The 20,452-nt window shown below is 48.3% G+C and overlaps 1 protein-coding gene across 4 annotated transcripts in view; it reads left to right on the forward strand.

Annotated features, from left to right (window-relative positions):
- The first annotated feature begins 2,997 nt into the window (after positions 1–2,997).
- pik3cb (phosphatidylinositol-4,5-bisphosphate 3-kinase, catalytic subunit beta) overlaps positions 2,998–20,452 on the forward strand; it is a 40,260-nt gene continuing 22,805 nt past the window's right edge. The window contains exons 1-2 of one of the 4 annotated variants that reach the window (XM_047035210.1): positions 2,998–3,418; positions 12,181–12,260. The gene's annotated coding sequence lies outside the window, so the exon portion shown is untranslated. Of the gene's footprint in view, positions 3,419–9,803; positions 9,927–12,180; positions 12,266–20,452 lie in introns of those variants that run through there. The other 3 variants (XM_047035208.1, XM_047035207.1, XM_047035209.1) reach the window with 3 other exon arrangements.

Here is a 20,452-nt window from a genome sequence, read left to right on the forward strand (position 1 = left end):
GGCAGAGGACTGTGGTGCGCCATGCACATCTCCAAACAGGCCACTTTGGAAATATTGGATATTCATTTCATTATTTTATGGGGAGACAGAAGCCTTGCTGTAAATCTAAATCTAATGTGTCCAAGTAGGCTATTCTCAGACCGGGAAAGGCCTAATTAAATCTACTCAGATTTCGTTTGTAGCACACATTTACGGTCTACCTTTAAATATTTGGGACTCTTTTTGAAATCAAATAATTCCAAATAAAAGGAAACTAAAATGCTGCCTATACCTGTAGAGAGCTTAACTTGGACAACTATAGTCTACCTCCAGACAGCAGAACAGACTGGCCTCGTTCTGTGAAGGGAAATGCGATAACCATTTCCTTTCTCTTGATTATGAGCTCTAAATTGGTTTGTCGGTTTAAAATGTGAGTTATTTTCCCATCGTGCCTATTGATGGAATCTATTTTTAAACCTTTACTCCGGTTGTGCCCCACGAACGTTTCCGACGGGCTGGCACGTCATTAAATAGTGCGCCAGCCAGCCTCCTCTCGTGTTCAGACTCATGACATATTTATTAAAAAGTAGGCTAAACTAATCAAAAATTAAAATATCACGATCAATTAATTAAACCGTAACACCTGAAATCCATATAAAACCGCAGATGTTTACAACGTTATGTGTTTGAATAAAGTTATGTGTTTAAACTTTATTATATTATTCGAACTGCAAAACATTTTATCTGTTAAACAAAGTCTCTGGGTCACAATAAGGTTATAGAAAATGATGGATGACAACAAAAGTTGTCATTTAAAGTTTTTGTTGTCTAGTCGCCCAGTATCCAGAGTTCTGAGCCGCTGCATGTCATGCTCCTTTATCCGGGGCACAGTTACAATCAACTGTTTGATTAAAGGAATAAACAATAGCCTATCAATGTGAATTTACCTCAATGCAGACCAGGGAGGCTATGGTCAAAACAAAGCAAGGAATAGGATAGTGTCAAAAGTCCGACTGAGAAACTCAAACTGAGAAAGTTATAGGCATGTAAACGTCTTACGTGATAACAAATACATCAATACTTTAAGGGCCATTGTTTGAAACTTCAATAAAAAATTACAAAGAATTACGGAGTCTATCTCTTTATTGGCTGATATGTGTCCACCAAACAAGAAGGCATTGGTGCTGACCCTGTGTCCCAACCTTCCTATCAAGGATTTACCCCGGCCTCGTCAAACCAAATCTGGCCTCTCAAAGTACTATCCAATTTTAGAACCAGAACATTTTCCTTTCAAGCAATTACATACCTCTTGGCAAGAGCTCACAATTAAACAAATTATTATATTTTGATAACCGTAATTATACGCATTCGCATGAGGTCCCCTTTTAAGTCCAACGTGCTTTTTATTACACGCATTTCTCCCGTGATGAGATTATGCATAGCGCAGGTTTGGATTGAGTTAGGGTACATTTAATCGAATAAAATGAGAATAACTCTGTAATGGAAGCATGCTGGAAGCAGCACTGCACAGCTCAGGACTTTCTCTTTGAGCTCGGTTTATGTTTAGCAAATTTCAGAAAATGAGAATGTTATAAGGGGGGGGGGGCGTAGACGGAGTAGGCTAACCACCCTTCAATCTTCCTATATGTAGAGCATATGGCACATGACGTGGGCATTTGAAGTTGCATATAAACGACTGCAGTGTTAACTGCAGTCAAATCCAGTTTGGCAATGCAGAGAGTATTATGGTCAATATTTAAATCTGTTTTGAAACATGGTCAGGACTTTGGATGGAAGCGTCTGATAAATGAATACATTATCTATTGCTGTCTGATGGGGAGTGTTTCTCAAATTCTGTGTTTTACAACTTACACATACCTCATTCGTATGTGTCTATTGTTCATAGGACACTTTTGGACACTGGCTTTATCTATTGACCCATGAGCATGGGCCTACTGTAATGCCTTTGAGATATTAATGCTATGTATGGACTGCCCTCTTGAGGTGGAAGAAGTGCTAGTGCAGTTGATTAACAGGCTATCCCGTCCGTAGAAGTTCATAGGCCGTAGAAGTTCATAGGCCTACACGTCTTTCCTGAAATGTAGAATGCACCCAACTCCAGCATTGGCAGTTAAACCCTAACCCATTTAACGTAGGCTATATTGTTTTTGTAATCGTTTTTTTTCTCATGTAGCTAATGATTTTCATTCTGTAATGATAATCTAATTTTGGTCCCGGACAAACATTGTATTAGAGTTTCAGTGCTTTCAAATCAAAATCTCAAACAGAACAACATTTCAATGTTCCATTTGCAATAGGCCTACGGCCTAATATTATTTCACCAACGACCCATTAAAGGTAAAGTCCAATAGGCCTACTCGCTACTTTGGCCTAGAGGCTTAAATGGCGCGTCAACACTTTTCTTGGAAGATGAAAGTTCCCCCGAATCATATGCAAAGATTACGTAAAAATGATATCATTCGGAAATGAACTTTAGCACACTTAAAAATCTGTACTCCAAGGCTTTGCCCTTGTTGTCACCAGGGGGCGGCAGTGCTCATCATTTAGTTAGTGTCGCCTACCATGAAATGTCGCCGTGAAGCAAAAGGAAAATTAAATGGCATACATATAGCACTATGGATTTGTGTTGTAATTTGACAATTCGCCAGCTGTTGATCTGAACCAAGGTGATCCTTAAGTGGGGCTAGGTCTATCATGGGATAAACAACAGAATTAAGAACAGAACTTGGAGCATGTAGCCTAATTCTGCCCTTGGCAATACTGTCATGAGAACCTTCATCTTGTTAGCATGTGATCCTTTCTGGGCCTCTTTTTTCGTTTATAATTTTTCTTTCTTTTTTCCCCTTCTTTTTTTTGTACATAGACTACATAATGTTTTTCAAGACATTTCAATATTATTCCCGCCCCTGGGCATTTAGCTAGGAACCGCTCGGCACGACCTCCGTAGATAATAATGAGACATTCCAGATTGACTGAACTGGGCCAACATGCACGCATTAGAGATGATTTTTCCGATAATTCATCAGTAAGAACTTTCTATTTCCGGGTGAACTCACGGCCCCGAAGTTTTTGAGCCGGTTGTAGGCTGTAGATGAGGGAGAGCGTTGCCGTTTAGAGCACTGTTGCTAGAGCTGATACACAGGGAGGGGAATAGGAGGCGGACGGAAAAAAATAAGAGCAGCTAAGTAGTGCGTGTCCGTGGTGTGCACCTTCTGAAAAACAGGAAGCGACGCCTATCTGCCCACCTGCGCTAGGCATTGTCCTGCGTGGAAGACACGGGGCTTACGGACTCTGAAGCGTAACTCAGATTTGAAACCAAACTCTTCAGTGTTCTGGATCCTTTTGAGCAGGAAAACGAGACTATTTTCCCGAACGTATGTTCAGTATTCTACAATTGAAAGCAGAAGAGTACCCCAAGGTAAATCCATGTCTTTTTCCCCTTCCTCTATACCTTTAATGAGTGCGTCGATCGAGTTGGACTTGGTGTCATACGCTTCATTGAAAGGCAAATTCACCGGTCGTTTGAAGTGTTAAAGCTACGTTCTTGCACTTGTGGTCGATGATGTACCTCAAAAGTGAGCATTTGGTTCCTCGTTTTTGAATAGGAATGTAGAGGAACGGCAACCTTTTAACAGTGCAATGACATTCTTGCCAACTTATGTTCTTCCATGTGTTATGTCGGGATTTAGGGACTGTCACTTAGCGTAGCCAATTGTTGTTATGGACACTTAGCGCTCGACGCACCTTTTCCTGTCTGTGTTCCAAACATTGTCCTCTTGTTATGCTGTTTGAACATGCAAAAGCACCCGAGACGCTACGTTATCGCATGAGAATTATGAAGCATATTTAAACTCAGCCGTTGTGATATGTCAATATATGCACCTTGCAATTCTGTTATCGTATGAGAATTATGAAGCATATACGAACCCATTCGATATGTTTTGTCGGTTCATACACCTTGCAAACCAATTTACCCTTGTTGCTATATGGTAGTTAATTGTAGCGCTCCTAAACTGCCTTTGAGTCATATAGCCAGATATTATGAGGCTCTAACACTTTTCAACACTCACTTCACTTTTTGGCTCTGCCGGTGTTCTACGTTTGTATCTTTTTAATAATGAGATCCGAATTGTCATTAGGATATAATAGTTTAGGCTTGCTAGACAAAAGAAGTGGGGCCACACTTTCTTGGATAATGACGTTTTATTTGTGGCCTTATTCGATTTCAGAATGGGTTTCGTGTATGCTAATAGGCTACTGTAAATACGATGCGTGTTGGAGCATGTCTGGCATTCTCCTTTCCTCCCCCTCCTCCGCGGGGATGTCTCCGGTCTTCAACAAGGCAGAGAGGGATTTGAGTGCTCAGTCATGTGTTTTTGTCCACCTGCTATTCACACTCCCATGGAAAGTACTGCTGTTATCTTGTTGATGAAGATGTTTGTACCGACAGACTTGACTGCCCTCAAGGCTACTGTTTGTTTTGAATGGCCTTACAGAGTGACTGGATTCAAACATATCTGAGGTTTATAGTGACAGACAGTCTATGAATGTGCTGGTGATTGTTTTTGTGAATCATCATTGGGCTGGGACTCAAGCACCATGTGACAGTAAGTCTGGCCAGTAGGACGGGGGAGGTGATGATGTCACAGGTCAGGGGACCAGCAGGGATAGAAACTGTGTGTGTGTGTGTGATGTAAGTGTTGACCATGTAAAGCCCCTACCCCCTGAGCACTACCACACGAGGTCTGGGGAGATGTGGTGGTGGTGATTGGAGCCATGAATAGGGCAATTCTCTAAGTCATGTAAGAGCTCTCTGTGCTGAGCACACATTTGATGATATATATATAATGTATATATACAATATACATATGTCTTGGTCATTAACACACCAAAACATGTGACACACACCCACACAACGTGGATAGATGTACTTAAATATATTGATCTCTCATGCTTTGAGAACACACACTCTTTAAACTCCCGTACGGGTAACCGTGATTATCATTCAGCACTACCGTCATTTTCTTTGGAAGGTCGAAATTGACGCGTGACAGGCTACCGCGTGTGGGTGCACGCGCTCACTCCCTGTTCAGCACACAACATTCCGGTCCACATCTTCAAATGGACATCCTCGAGCAGCTCCCACCTCTCCTCAGGGTTTGAGTGCCTGCGGATTTGGCCAATGGCACGCGTGAACGCGTTAGTGATCCAGCACGAGCTGTCGGCTGGCTGGCTGCCCGTGTGTGGAGGGCGGGTCTCCTCCGGGCCTCCTCTGTGCTGCGAGGGCGACTCATGAGGCAGTCGGACGTCATGCTCCCCGTCTCGACACAGGCCTCGACACAACCCTGGGCTGGCTTTCCAAACTGACCTCTCCCAGGAAATGGCTCGTCATGCATCGGAAAGACCTGCGTCCCATTGAGAGGGCTTTGTCCCAGTGTTCCGATGTCACTTCCTGTTTCAGTGTGGTCCCGTCGGTTCACCCCCGCGGGCAAGACAATACAGGATACATGTTCCAGTAGGCCCTGCATACCAGGAGCCTAGAGGGGAAGGATGGGAAAGGAAAGGAATTGAAGGATGAAATATATTGTAGAAACGGGTTTGAAGCACACAACACAAAAAGAACTAGCGGTGAGAAATGTGCGTGGGTAAATGTTCAGTCCAGCTGGGTTTTTGATTGGCAGCCCTCCACCAGCATCAAGACACCTGCTTCCCGTGTCTCTGTCTTTGTCTCTGTGCTGTCTGCCTCCTGCTCTCTCTCTGTGACAGGCTGCTCTCTGCTGAGTCTCTTAGACTGAGTTGGAGATGTATGATTGACAGCTCCATTTAAGAGAGGTGGAATAGAAGTAGCTTTGCATGCACAGAGTCACTGGCTCTGTGTGTGTGCATGTGTGTACACACGCACACACATTTCAAGTGCGTGTTTAATTGAAGCACGCACATACAGGTGCCCTCATAGAGAGACATGCATTCACACGCATACACACATACAGATTGTAGTCACACACATGAAACGCACACTGAAACGCACAAACACAGACTTACACTAACTGACACGCACTTCCTGCTGTCACAGTTCTAAAGTAATCAGGCCTCACTGCCGGTGATGGCTTGTGTAACATCCTCTCTGAGACTCAAATCTGGAGGCAGGCAGAGGGAGGGAGGGAGGCGGGTGGTACTGTCTGTGTGTATCTGTCTGTCTGCGTGGGTAGGGGGAGGTGTGTGTGTGTGTTTGTCAGGTAGGTCACTAGTTGCTCTGTGAAACAGCCCCATTCGGCCCTGAATTGTCATTCTGAATGTGGGCAGTCCTATACGTCCACTCGCGCTATTGCACACACATTCAATCCAAATCTATGGAAAACGCATTCAATTCAAAATACACGCACAGTATCCCAAGATTGGAGTGTTCAGGACGCGCTAAGCTAAGCAGAAACTGGAGAGAGAGAGGGGAGAGCTACGTGGAATTCTCCTCTCCTTCCTGTACAGCAAGCCGCGACCTGCCAAGGAATGCAGGGAAGAGTGGCGTCGACGAGGACCTGAACAAGGGGAAAGGAAAAGAGGAAGAGCAGAAGGCCCGAGGAGGAGAGGCGCGGTGAGCGTTCAAGGTAGAAAGAGACAAGCCCGCGTCCAGAAGACGGGCAGAGTCGTCTGCTGTCGGGGAGGACTGTGGCAGGGAAGACTGGCGAGAGATGGAGGGGGAAAGGAGGTAGGGCGGAAGGCTTGGAGAGATGGAGGCGTTTGGGGAGGGTTTGAAATAGTTCCGAGGCAACGAAAGGAAGGCTGATGGTGGTCGAGGAGAAGAGATGCCGTGGTGGATGGAGGGAAGTCTTGCCTACGCTCAGGTGAAGGTGCAGAGAGGTAAAGGAGACGGAAGGCGCGGGGGCTGTGTTCTGTAGTCGTAGCCTGCAGCGTTGGAACTGACCCACGCTGAAACCCGAGAAACAATTCCTGCTCCTCACCATGGCAACGCTGCCCTCACACGGAATCTCCCCGTCCGTCTCTGCTTCAGACACATCGCACGCGCACACACACACACTCTTACACGTGGAAACGTGTCGCTGATCAGTGTCCTCCCTCACTTCTCATCCCCCGAATCACAAACCATCACTTTTCACTTTGAGTACGTACTGTACTGCAGCTTCCCAATCACAGTACGCACTGGTGCATGCAGTATGCATACAAATGAGACATGGTACTTAGACCTTGCCTTGAACTGGTTAATGTTCTCTACATGGTTCCCACAAAAGCATGCTTGCTCGCATGCTGCAAAATGCTACCTTATGTTGCAGGACGTATTCGTAATATTCGGGGTGTACTGTATTGCAACATACGAAAAGATTTTCGGGAATAGTACAAAGTATGGTAGTACGGGTGTTGGGACGCAGTTTGGGCTTCAAACTAGAGGCTTCACACTCACATGACAACTGCCCTTCACAAGCTATATAGCCAGCTACTCTACCGAAAAGCTGGCAGTTCTATGGGCCAGGTGGATGTTATAAGGTTGGTGAGTTCAACCTATTAAATTCGGTCACACACACACACACACACACACACAAACCAACCAAGCAGTTATACATTTAAACATGGAAGCAGTTATACATTTAAACATGGAAGCAGTTATACATTTAAACATGTTGTGCCTTCATAGCCCACGTAAAAGTGTGTGTGTGTGTGTGTGTGTGTGTGTGTGTGTGTGTGAGCTAGCGATAGTGTCACCACCTACATCCTTATCCTGCCCACATAGCTCCACTCTGCTGTTTATTTATAAACAACATGCACCCACAGATGCCTACACACATCTTATAAGGACTTGAGATGTACAACATTAGGTGTCCTGATCACCCCATATGGAATAGGAGAATAGAAACATGTTACATCATCAGCCCTAGTGTCTGCCTGTAACCTGACACCTGCATTGAAAAAAACTAATGTTTTTTTTTTTTTACAAACCTCAATTGGGAAAAAGATTTGAATGTATGTTTATATCATATTTTAATACCAGAAACAGTAAACCCGGTGCTTAATGCGTTATGGATCCAGGCACAGTGACGAGCTTTAAACCCGATGAACTTGCTCCGATCCAGGCCAGCTGAAGGAGCGGGGGGCCCCTGTTGCATAAGGACGTCCAGGCCTGGTCTGCTCCGCTATCTCTCGGTTTCCTCTTCAAGCAGGGACTTTGTCTACCTTCACATGATCTCCCCATACTGTGTCTCCGCGGACACATGCTCAGTGACTACATTTCTTCTCTTCCTGAATTTGTGTGTTGCCCCGGGCCGAGACGGACCTTTGTTCAGTCAGGCAGGCAGAAGGTAACTGATTTACAGCATCCTAGGGAACTCTACACACACACACACACACAGCCCTCCCTTTCACAACGGGGCCCTATAAATAGGGAGAAAGATGAGAAAAGGCCACAGGCTGTCTCACACACTCCAGGGGATCAACTCCCACACACACTCTCGCACACGGTGCAACATGCACGTTATACGCTCTTCAACATACAAACACACAAAATGGGACGCTTAGCCCACTTGCAATCATAGAGTGCTTTGATAAAGCATGCACCCGATGACCTTGTTGTGGTGGTAGTTTCGGCGCGAGCGTGCGTCGTGTACTACCTTGGACGAAGCATGTGGGGGTTGGGGGGGTGTTTGTGTCACTTTGTGTGTGTGGCAAGCGTTCCCAGTGTGGGTGTGTGTTGTGTTTGCGACAGATAGACAGGGACCTTTTGTTTACGAGTCAGCCATGATGACGTCGGGCATTCTGCAATACCCCCTCGAGGGCCCTGTCGTTGGTCAGTCCATAATGTTTGTGTTTCCCTGCATTCCTGTGCCATGTGAGCATGCTCTCCCAGGCTAGACCTATCAGTGTGTGTGTGTGTGTGTGTGTGTGAGAGCCTTCCTCAGCGACCACCTCACTCGCTCGCGTCGAGCCAGCACGCCCGCATACGTTCACAAACTCTACCCTGTGGACATCTGAAATCGACAGTCGTTTCATCCCTCTTTTTTTGGAATGTCCTACTTCCTTTGTCCTTTCCGTCGTGATAACCGAGCCAAATGCGATTTGAAAGGTGGAAGTGATGTCATCAAAGGCTCTACGATGCGCCTCTGGCCTGCAGAGGAAATGAAAGGAGATGAGTTCATGAAAAATCCTCCAGTCTTCGACCCAGAAAGCTGTCCTCGATGAAGGCCACAGTACCTATTGTTTCAACTGTGTGTCAACGCTCCACCATTATGTTATTGACTTGAGAGAGAGAGGTGCGGCTAACCCAGGTACAACAAAAAAAAACATGGCCTTTTGTCAAGATTAGGTCATTAACCCTCAGGAGGCCCGTTTACAATACAGCCCCAGGGTCCTAAAACCCACCTTCCATTGTCGTTGATGCCTCCAGCCAGGAGCAGCGAGTTGCCCCACTGGGGCAGTAAGTGTTGTGAGGAGGAGGGGGTGGGTAATTGATTCTCCGGGCATGCGTTTAGGTGAGCCTGTAACACTGGAAAGGGCTGTGAGTTTAGTTTCACAACTCAAAACAACTCTTTGAGACACGGTGAATTGTCTTTGGTTAGCGTTGACGGTGAAACTGTTCAGGATACAGCATTCTTATCAGCAGCTCTTGGACTGACGATGCGGTCCTTGGTGATTTGAGAATCCTTCATTCCTCGCATTCCACAATAAGAGGATGGGTGGAGGAGTGGAAGGGGTGTGTGTGTGTGTGTGGGTGTGGGTGTGTTTGGACTAAATGTGTGTGATGGGAGACTGAAAACGGGGGTTTTGTGTGCGCCGGGAGAGGGGGGTTGGGAGAGAGGTTGAAAAGGGAGAAGGAGAGAGGCATGGAAGCCCCGAGTCAGCCTCTGGGGTGTTTGTACAGTGAAAAGGGTGGGACGGTTTGGGAGGACGCCAAAGCTGGTAGATTTCAGAGGGTGATTCTGCAGGTATGTGTGTTTGCATGTTGATTGTACTTGTACTCTCCATACTAGGTGGAGTGTGTGTGTGTGTGTGTTGGGGGGCGGTGTGGGTGGGTGGGGGGGGGTGTCAGTGTCTGCGTAAGCTTGTACGCTCCCAGCTCTCATAGCCTGCGTCACTAGCCCCTACATTGTGCATTGTGAATGTCCGGCTAGCATTGTTCGGCTAGCTAGCGCCACAAGCCTGCAAGCGTTTGCCTTCAATGAAGAGGCCTATGTTTTTTTTAGCCTGTGGATCACGCTCTACAAACAAGGGCGCTTTTCTGTGGCACTAGGCAGCTTAGACGTCCCTGGAATTCCAGTAATATCGCACTCCCTCTCTTTCCTCGTATGTGTAGCTGTGCCTTGTTGCTCGGAAGGATCAATACCGCCAGACATGATATGGGAATGTTCACAGTCAAGGGGCTCCAGTGTCGCCTAGCGTTAGCTTAGCAACACACAATTAGCATAGCTATTGGCTAGGTAGTCAAAGGAACTTTTGACCAGTACGCTAACAGGGAAAAATCCCTAAATGTGCGTGCGTGCACATGTTTAGGGATGGGAAATGTAACGAGACGCGCGCACTCGCACACACATACGGATGCTGGTTGGTCATGTGATAGCCTCTTCTGTGATAAGCACAGCTGCAATGAATCCATCCAGTCAGTTAAACATTGACTCTCCAGACTAAAGATCTTATCGTGATGTTCAACAGCCAGACAGTTCCTGGAACGAGCATGAATGGGTAGCACTCATTGTCGTTTGTGTGTGTGTTTCTGTCTGTGTCTGTCATTTGTCATGTGGTGATGACTGTTTGGGGAACAGATATTAGTGTGTGATGCTAGTGTGTCTTTTCAGAGTCTGTTTGAAATCTTCTCCTCATAGTACTTCAGACTTCAAATACACACAATCGATAATCAATACGGTTAAATTGATACTGATCAGTGTTTTTATGGAGTAATGGTTTTCAAGAATCCCCATACTTTCTTAGACCAAGAAATATGCAAGCAGCAGTACCATAGAAGAAGCAGGTAAGTTGTTTAATGAAACATCCCACTGCAAGGAATTCTGGGATGAAGGCATATGTGTTGTGTCCCAGTTGTCTGGACTGGAGAGATGATCTGTCATGTCTGGTGGAAACACAAGTATTTAGTTTGAAACCTAGTAGACGACCTTCTACTCACCCACAAAATGCCTATTATATAAGTTGTAGTATAGCTTTGTTAATGTAACTCACACACACACACACACTTGTTGTTGTTTTTTGGCCATAAGGTCACGCCCTTGTAAACAAGATTAGGAACATCTGAACCTACGGGGAAAACGCAGGAAGTCTCTAACACTCAGTCTTGAGTTTTAGAAACCTTGAGGTTTTAGGGCTACATCTCAACAGGTCTTCCTTGATGATTGAAGCCTCCTTAACATCCCTGTCTTCCATCTCCGACGAGTGCACATGTGAAGACAATGAGTGCGTACGGTAAACGGTACCGAAGCTTGTCGGACGCGCAACAGTAGCCCCAAAGAGCTTTGTCTGGTTTAAGTGGCCTAAAAAGTGGCCTGGGCTGTAGATAAGTGGACGGGGCTCGAGTTCCATGCCATCTGTTGCTGAGAACTCACAACAGCCATTAGCGGAGATTTGCTGAACTCGAATGAATAAACGGGAATGACTGTTAGAAGGCCGTTCTGTGTGATCTACTCAAAATGATGATACACAACGTTGTCTCTTTGCCCCTTTTCTGTCTCACGCATTCCTTTTGAATGTACTTTATGGCTTTTGGCGCACGAGCAAGCAGTGGTATTCGGTCCAATACCCTCAGATTCAGTTTTGTGTAATTGGAATTTCTATTCTGGGATAAGTGTTTTTGTGCTGGATGTCGATGCGTTGCTTTGAGGGATATTCTGGAGCCTCAGCAATGTTTTCAAATGTGACACGGACTGAGCGCAAGCCGGAGAAAGACCGGGAGGCTAGGTGAGGGAGGGAGGCCAGGCTGAAAGAGGGAGAGAGTGAGGTGTTGATGAGAGAGGAAAACAAGAGAGATGGAGGACTGGAGAGGGAGGGGGAGAGCCACCGTGAAGTACTGAATGCACTCGGATGCACTTAGTCACACACGTACAGAGCACAAGTCCCCCAGTCGATCTCTCTCTTTCTACTCAGACACTTCCACACCTTTCACTCACTCCCTCTTATACCTCTCTCTTTCTCACACACACACACCTGACCGACTTCCTCCTCCTCTGTCCACAGATGCAGTGTCCCTTCAGCACCCCAGACTCTCCCAGCATGCAGCAGAGCCACGGGAAATAAGAGACTCCAGGAGAGAACAAGTAAGGTGTGTGTGTGTGTGTGTGCTGGAATCTGGTAGGGTAGTGTCCTGACAGGTGGGGAATGTTGGAATCCTGCATGGCGTCTCCAGGGAAGGCAGGACTATGCTCCTGCTCTTCTCCAGGGCCCAGTCCCAGCTGTCTGGGCCTCAACCTCACACTGCTCTGTAGATCCAGCTTGGCTGGTCTGGCTTAGGCCCAGTCTGGCCTGGCTTAGACCCAGTCTGGCCTGGCTTAGACCCAGTGTGGCCTGGCTTAGGCCCAGTCTGGCCTGGCTTAGACCCAGTCTGGCCTGGCTTAGACCCAGTCTGGTCTGACTTAGACCCAGTCTGGCCTGGTTTAGACCCAGTCTGGCCTGGCTTACAACCAGTCTGGCCTGGCTTACACCCAGTCTGGCCTGGCTTAGACCCAGTGTGGCCTGGCTTAGACCCAGTCTGGCCTGGCTTACACCCAGTCTGGCCTGGCTTAGACCCAGTCTGGCCTGGCTTAGACCCAGTCTGGTCTGACTTAGACCCAGTCTGGCCTGGCTTACACCCAGTCTGGCCTGGCTAACAACACTGGACTTTAACAACCTTACTACCCTCAGTTTATAGGCTGGTCTTTGATTCGTTTATAGCAGGAGAGAGAGAGAAAGCGTGTGTGGTTGTGTGTACGTAATGTACATAGGGGTGCTTGTTGTGCACTCAGTGAAATGTACTGTACCTAAGGTAGGGTTTGTATCTACACTGTGTGTCTGTAGGCAGGTGCAAATGAATAAGAGTCTTGGCAGCTGTTCACTCCACCTCCCACACACACACACACACACACACACGCACACCAACACACTGACGCACACACGCATTCCAGCTGCAACCAGGTACCCAGGGCCGGAAATCTGTCACTTTGTAGCATAGCAGCCTTCTAGCCTTTTGTCACTCAATACCGTCTGCCAATAATGCTCGAACCAGCTACTCCCTCCCCCCTCGGCCCCGACTGTCATTTGGATTCATGTGGAAAGCCAGCCTGATCCAGTTATCTTCACTTAGGCCCTGTCTCTTTGATCAGGAGGCTCCTTCCAACTCATCCGGCATCACCGCCGAGCGCACAATCTTTATGACGTTCCAAGCGGCTCGCCGAGCACCTTCCCTTTCCAGCCGAGCGTAAAAACCAATGCGCGACGGTACCGCCGGCGCCGCTCGGACCATTCCCAGAACGCCGTCTCAGCAACGCAGCAGCTGAACGTAGCTTTCCTGAAACATGGGTGGGGGGAGGGGTGTTGTGGAGAGTTAGGGTTTTTGTTTTTGTACCTTTTTTAAAAAAATCTTTTTTTATAAAAAACGTTGGCAAATTGGCAACCTTCTTACGCACACAATCCTAGGAAACCCTGCCCCAATGGCCTATTCTTATTACTCTGTGTAATGCCCCCAATGCTCTCTGGGAGACAGCCTCCACACTGTAGTGGATGGGAGGCTAGCCTGCACTGTAGGGACTAGCAGTCTTCAGTTGACTACACATAGTCCTAGTGTGGAGATGGTTGCCCGACACATTCAATTGAATAATAGTAAGGCTACACATTCAGCAATGTCACCAATGACGGAACGTCATGGTTAAACTGTATACGGTGTGCCGATATTGCTGGTATTATTGAGTTCTTTCACGCAAACATGATTTTTGACCACTTCCTGTGAGATGGTGCACTCGGTTCACTGAATGAAAAGGGATACCAGAGGGATGGAGGAAGGGAAAGATGGGGGGGTGGGCAGGGGAGAGAGGGAGAGAGAGAGACAGAAACGGAAGAAGAGACAGCCATGGGTGAGTATCACTTACTAGAACACAGTATCCCTGGCAATCAATGTTCCTGGGCATCATGTGGCCTTAGTGGGAGGAGAAGACCGGAGCCAAACCATCTCCCCATTACTGGAGGAGTGAGCGTCTCTTATCGCTGTGTGTGTGTGTGTGTGTGTGTGTGTGTGTGAGTGAGTGCACGTTCCTCTGAGTCGACAATGTGTGTGCGTGCTGCACGCGCGTTTGCGAGTGTGTCTCGTCGCGCCACATGCACGGCAGCTCAATGTTATTTTTATCCCGCGGTTCCGGTCGCTGTCCGCTGCGCTCGGTCCACTGTCCGCCTCTCCTCCTCCTCTCCTCTCCTCCTCCTCCTCTCTCGGTAGCAGTGAGGGGGACTGATATGGGAGGATGGGTAACTGGTGCAGTATGCCTCAGCCCAGGTGCTAACCAGGGGAAGATGCACGGAAGAAAAACGGGAGAGGAGAGAAGGGAAATTGAGTTCAACAAGGGGTTAATGTGTCAAACATCCCAATGTCAGAAGCAGCATGACTGACCACTGAGGTACACACACACACACACACGCTTTTCTCTTGGCTGAGAAGGTGAGGTTGAGGTGCTCGCCGAGTGAGAACGTACATTTCCAAGCAGACAATCAATTTGTACGTCTCATTCTGGAAACGTCGTCGGCGTCGGGGAAAACCTGCGAGGGCTTGGGAATGGACTGTGTTGGGTAAAAGGTTGTGACAGAGTGGCAAGAACAAGCCTCTTGACATCCGATCGTTGAGGAACAACCGCCTGAGGCCCTCTCTGACATCATAAGTCGCCTATTGTCGTCACCTCAATCGCCGTCACAGTTTCCACGTTTACTCAGCAAAACCAACTTCCTCAATGTACTACTTTATTTTCGCAAAGAGTGTGCGTGTGTGTGCGCGCACGCGTGTGTGTGACTGAACAAAGACGTGTCCTTGCCGTGAGAGAGATGCGGTTGCGGCAGCAGGACAGGACCAGACCCAGAGCTGTTAGCACCATCACTAGGGAGAAAGGGGAGGGCCGTTCAACTCCAGACACCCAGTAGCTTATCTCCGATTTGGGAAAGAGGTGGAGGAATCGATGGGGGGGGGGGGGGGTTTGGGGGGGGGGGGAAGGTAGGTAGAGAAGAGTAGGCCGTGGAAATTATACCCTTGGTTTGTTTTGACACTTAATCTTTTCTTTTATTCATGGGATCTGATTAGACTTGACTGCTTTGCATTTGTGGTTTTTCCTTAGAAAGTGTTTGTGTGTGTGTGTAGGGGGAGGTTGCTTTGAATACCGATGAGGAAAAGATAAGAAATTGTGAGCTTCTGTAGAACCAGTCGTTCTTCTGGTAATATCCTTCCTTGTTTTTGAAGATTAAAAAATGAATACAAAAGGGAGTTCACAGCAACTTTTGTTGAACCACTCTACCACCTGTTCCCTCATCGGCAGTGTGCAGACCAAACACCGTGTGTGTGTGTGTGTGTGTTCTGGTTGACCCCTGGGAGCTGTGCGTGGGGGTCTACCATACAGCATGTGAAAGTCTCGGAAAGGTCCATGTCCACCGACTAGACCACAGACGCGTGTGTGTGTTTGAGCGCATGTGACCTAAACTTGTTTAACCCCTGTGCCCCCCCAGGCCCCAGTGTTTGGCCTCTGTGCTGCATTGAGCTCCCTCTGCCGAGCGGTTGTCTCTGAGCGGGGGGGGGGGGGGGGGGGGGGGGGGGGGGGGGGGGGGGGGGGGGGGGGGGGGGGGGGGGGGTTAGGGGCAGGGAGGGCAACGGGGATGATGGGGAAGGGGGGGGGGCGTACGGGTGATACAAGGGTAGTGTTTGTGCTGGGCACGGGACTGTCCTCACTGACACCAGCGACAAGACACACACACAGAGCCGCCGAGCTGGACTGGGACAGAGGTCTATTGTGGAGGCCCAGCCCAGCCAGCACACTCATGCATTGTAGCTTTGCCTTCCATCTCTCTCTCTCTCTCTCTCTCTCTCTCTCTCTCTCTCTCTCTCTCTCTCTCTCTCTCTCTCTCTCTCTCTCTTTCTCCCCCCCCCCCCCTCTCTCTCTCTCTCTCTCTCTCTCTCTCTTGCTCTCGCTCGCTCTCGATCTCTCTCTCCCTCCCAATACTCCGTTTCATCCTGCCTTCCATCCCTTTCTCTCTCCTTTTTACTCGTGTTTTTGACGTTTTCTTTGAAACTGTTGGTAGGATTCTAGAGAAGACCCATTCCAGCTCTGGTTCTCCTCCTTCACCCCCCCCTCCTCCTCTCACAGGGGAGGTGTGAAAAGGGGGACTGACGATGTCATGGAGACTTCCTTGCTAAATTGGTGTGTGTGTGTGTTTGTGCAGGTGTGTCGCCATGCATGTGTGTGTGCATTTCTTTTATGACTGTGAAATGAATCAGATCCCATGGAACATCAGATCGGCACATCTGACTCACCCGCTGTCAATCTCACACGCGCACACACACACAACCCCCCCGACAAGTACACACAAAATCCTACACACACTCATAATAGGACTTCAATAGAACATGAACTCAATCCCCCCCATTTTACATGAACATAATATGGTGACATCTTATTAAAGGCACAGACACATTTGATGTTGGATTTAATCATTTCTCTCCATCTGTCTGTGTCTCTCTCTCTCTCACTCTCTCACTCTCGTATTTGCAGCTGTAGCCACATTCTTTCAATATTTGTTTGTTTCAACTGATCCACTTCTGAGTCACACCACACTGAAAGATTCGCAGAGTGCATTAGCACGCACAGCAGAGGTATTTGTAACCGAAGACGCACCTCCGTCGAACATCACCCCGTGTCCTCAACTCTCTCTCTCTCTCTCTCTCTCTCTCTCTCTCTCTCACACTTTCTCCACTTATCTCATTCCCTATCTTGCCATTCTCCTCTGCTGGATCCAGCTTTACGTCACTGTTTCCCTTTTAACGGCCCTCTTACTTCATGTCAGTCACACTCCGAGCGAAAGAGAGTGCTCCTTCCCTGCTCATCTCTCTCTCCCTCTCTCCCACCCATCTCATCCGCATCCTACAGGACCCAGGTTGGGGAGTCTCTGTCTCACTGTCTCTGTCTCTCTTTGTCTCTGCGTCTCTCTCTCTGTCTCCCTGTCTCTCTGTCTCTGTGGTTCTCTCCCTCCCTCCTTCCCTGCTCTCCGGACTTGCTTCTCCATTCCTAATCTCTAAAATGTCACAATTTTCAACAGTTTAATTTCTCAACACGCACACTCAGAGACAACTTTTTTTTTTTGTTACCAATGTCAGTCCTGCTAAACATAAACAGACACAAACTCCGGCCTCCGGCGTTGGGATTCGTCGCGCAGGAAAACAATCTGTCTTCCCTTCACCCCCTTTCCCCTCTACCTGAGTGTGAGATGCAGGGCCTGTTCCTAAGCATGCAGCCCTTGTTCCCTCACAAGCTCTCCCAGCGCCAAAGGTTTGCAAACTCCCTCCCATCTACTTTGGCCCGAACGCATGACTCAGGCCCCGGGCACTACCCGAGTCCAGACGCAGACACGTGGGCCGTTCAGAAATACTACGTCCCGGAGAACGACTCGCTCATAGACTCAGCGGTGCGTTGTGCTGAGACGTCGGTGTGTCTCCGGGCTGCGAGCAGAGAGAACTCCCAGATATCACACTGCTCCTTTCCCACAGTCCCTCCTTCTGTCGTTTTATCCTTCCTGACCAAACACCCACCCGTGTCTGTCCTGTGCACGGCCCTCTGTCCTGTACACGGCCCTCTGTCCTGTACACGGCCCTCTGTCCTGTGCACGGCCCTCTGTCCTGTGCACGGCCCTCTGTCCTGTGCACGGCCCTCTGCTCTGCACGGCCCTCTCATGCTTTCACTACAGAGGAGCCTTAAACACCACATCATTGTATACTCCACCATGTACACTTGCCTCACACGTGTCCTTCAGTGTCAAGGTAGAAAATGACCTCTTCACTTGATGTCAAATAGATGTATTTCAAATAAGAGTACTAATCCGATTATTCTCACAATCAGCATGTACAGTCTGCAGACAGCCGTTCTTACCAGTAAGAAGTGTAGGGATTGACAGAACTTGCTGGTTCATTTGAATGAGTTTGTTCTGTTACGTCTCTCCACAGTTCATAACATTCCTTTTAAACGCGATTATGTATTTTTGGGGGACAAAATGAAATTGAATGAAAAATGAAATCTCTTACTGGCTAATGGATGCCTCTCCCGCTCAAACCCTCTCATGTCACGATGACTTTGTTGTCATATTTCATTCCTGTTTTCGTTTTTTAAGGGGGGGATTCAAGACAAGGAGCGTCTATTCATGTATTTGAATTGTGTTCCAAGACCAGACCTTTAGCGTGCGTCTTCCTCCTCAGGGTCTCAGAGGAGTCTCAGAGTGTCGCAGTAGGAGGGTCCTCATACACGCAGGGCCCTCGCTGTCGGGCAGGGCCTACACCACGGGGAAAAACAATATGGACGTCACAATAACGTGTGTGTGACTTCAGAGCGGGTGTTCTATTTGGGTGATGCCCTATCTAGTGGATAGACAGTACTTTATGAGCCGGGAATCTGAATGGCCTGGAGGGAGGGGGGTTGGGGGGGGGGGGGGGGGTTGCTTTATGAGGTCACCGTAAAGGCTGAAGATGTCTGACTGAGGTGTCAAAATGGAATCCTTATGTCAGAAGCAGTGCGCCCTTTATTATGTCACAGTCGGGTGTGGAGATCCATACTGTTTCGAGTGTCACTATAACACTATGAACTGTACCCCTATATATAGTGTCCTGGATGCAGGATACACTCATTCCGATTATAAAATCGGTGAGACCTTAATTGGCAGCACAGTAGCCATCTTATTCGCTTTGCGGACCCTTTTTTTCCCCAAAGCCAAGTACAAATAGTGTATGAAGGAAGGCCAGCGGCAGTGCTGTGTCCACCAAGGGAGGGGGCCGGAGGATGTTCCCGTCTGTGATGTCACCATAGCTGCATTATGAGGTCACATTACGCGTGTGTGTGTGTGTGCTTCCATCCCCTCCATGTAATATCATAAGTGGGGCTAAGAGGATTGGGCTCTGAGTAACTCTGGCTGCTCGTTACTCAGCCTGTGCGGCTTACGGCTCTTTGACTTACAGTAGGGAGGTGGGGGAGGGGAGGGGGGGGGGGGGGGTGAAGGGGGCGGTGTTGACAAGCTAAAAGAAATGGGAGGGAAAGGAGAGGACGTTGGGAGGCGTGGGGCGGGGAGAGGGGGTGGAGTTCACGTTTTGACACTTTCACCAGAGAAGCGAGGAGGGAGAGGCAGAGAACGAGGCAAGAGGGAGGGAGAAAGAGAGGCAGTGCAGATAAGGTCATCCAACTGCATTTATGCCACTCCCCCCCCTTCCCCCCAAATGGAAAAATAAAAGATAAGTCTTTTGACGTTTACCTGCGCACGGGCGCCGTGCAAACAGTCGCCTGTGCTCATGTCGTCTCTGATACAGTACTACGCTGGATACAGGGCTCAGTGTTTCACTAGGGTGCTTGCGGTGTAGGTACCGCACCTTCAGAATGAATGAAAACACTACCGTTTATTGTGTCATGCAGTTCCATCCTCTCGATTGCATCACTTCCTGTTTCAAGATCACAGCACTCCTGTGTGTATTCTGCCGTGGGAGGCTTTCAGAATCCGGGAGGATGTGACGGGTCCTCTCACACACACACACACACACACTTAGTAGCACTTCACACACACCTGTCAAGTCACAACAGAGACGGTGAGTCACAGTTTTCAAGATCTCTGCTGTCGAGTCAGTGTTTACCCTGCAATCTACTCTGCTGTTCCAAACATCCCCCACCTACCACTTACACACACACACACATCTCATCTGACCAACAGAGACACAAACACTACTTAGCTGTCTGTCAGGAAACAAACCCTTGTGGATGCCACCTGCCAGCTTAAAGGCCTTTCTGCCACTCACTCACTCAGTCACTCTGCATATGTTACCACACATGGACGCCCCTGTGGAGATCAATCGTGGATCAATGTGGGCCACACACACACGCGCGCGCGCACACACACACACACACTTGCCTGAAAGTAGAGCTATACACTCAACTAGCCCAAAGAGCTGACTCATGTTCCTGGTTGAAGTGTGTGCGTGTGAACTCTTTCACACTTTTACTGTATTTATAGCAGAATGTGGAGGCGCGGGGTCGACGGGAGGGGGAGGATAGGGGAAGGGTGGGTGGGTGTGGGTGTGGGTGAGGGTTGAATCCCTTTTTCAATGTTATTTTTAGTCACAAAGCATAACCTCACACACACACGCGTCCCATTGTACAGAAAAGTAAGGGGCTTCACAGAGAGAGAGAGAGAGAGAGAGAGAGAGAGAGAGAGAGAGAGAGAGAGAGAGAGAGAGAGAGAGAGAGAGAGAGAGAGGCCTGTCAGA

This window comes from Hypomesus transpacificus, chromosome 15 (assembly GCF_021917145.1).
Source record: "Hypomesus transpacificus isolate Combined female chromosome 15, fHypTra1, whole genome shotgun sequence".
In the NCBI taxonomy this organism is placed as follows: Eukaryota; Metazoa; Chordata; class Actinopteri; order Osmeriformes; family Osmeridae; genus Hypomesus; species Hypomesus transpacificus.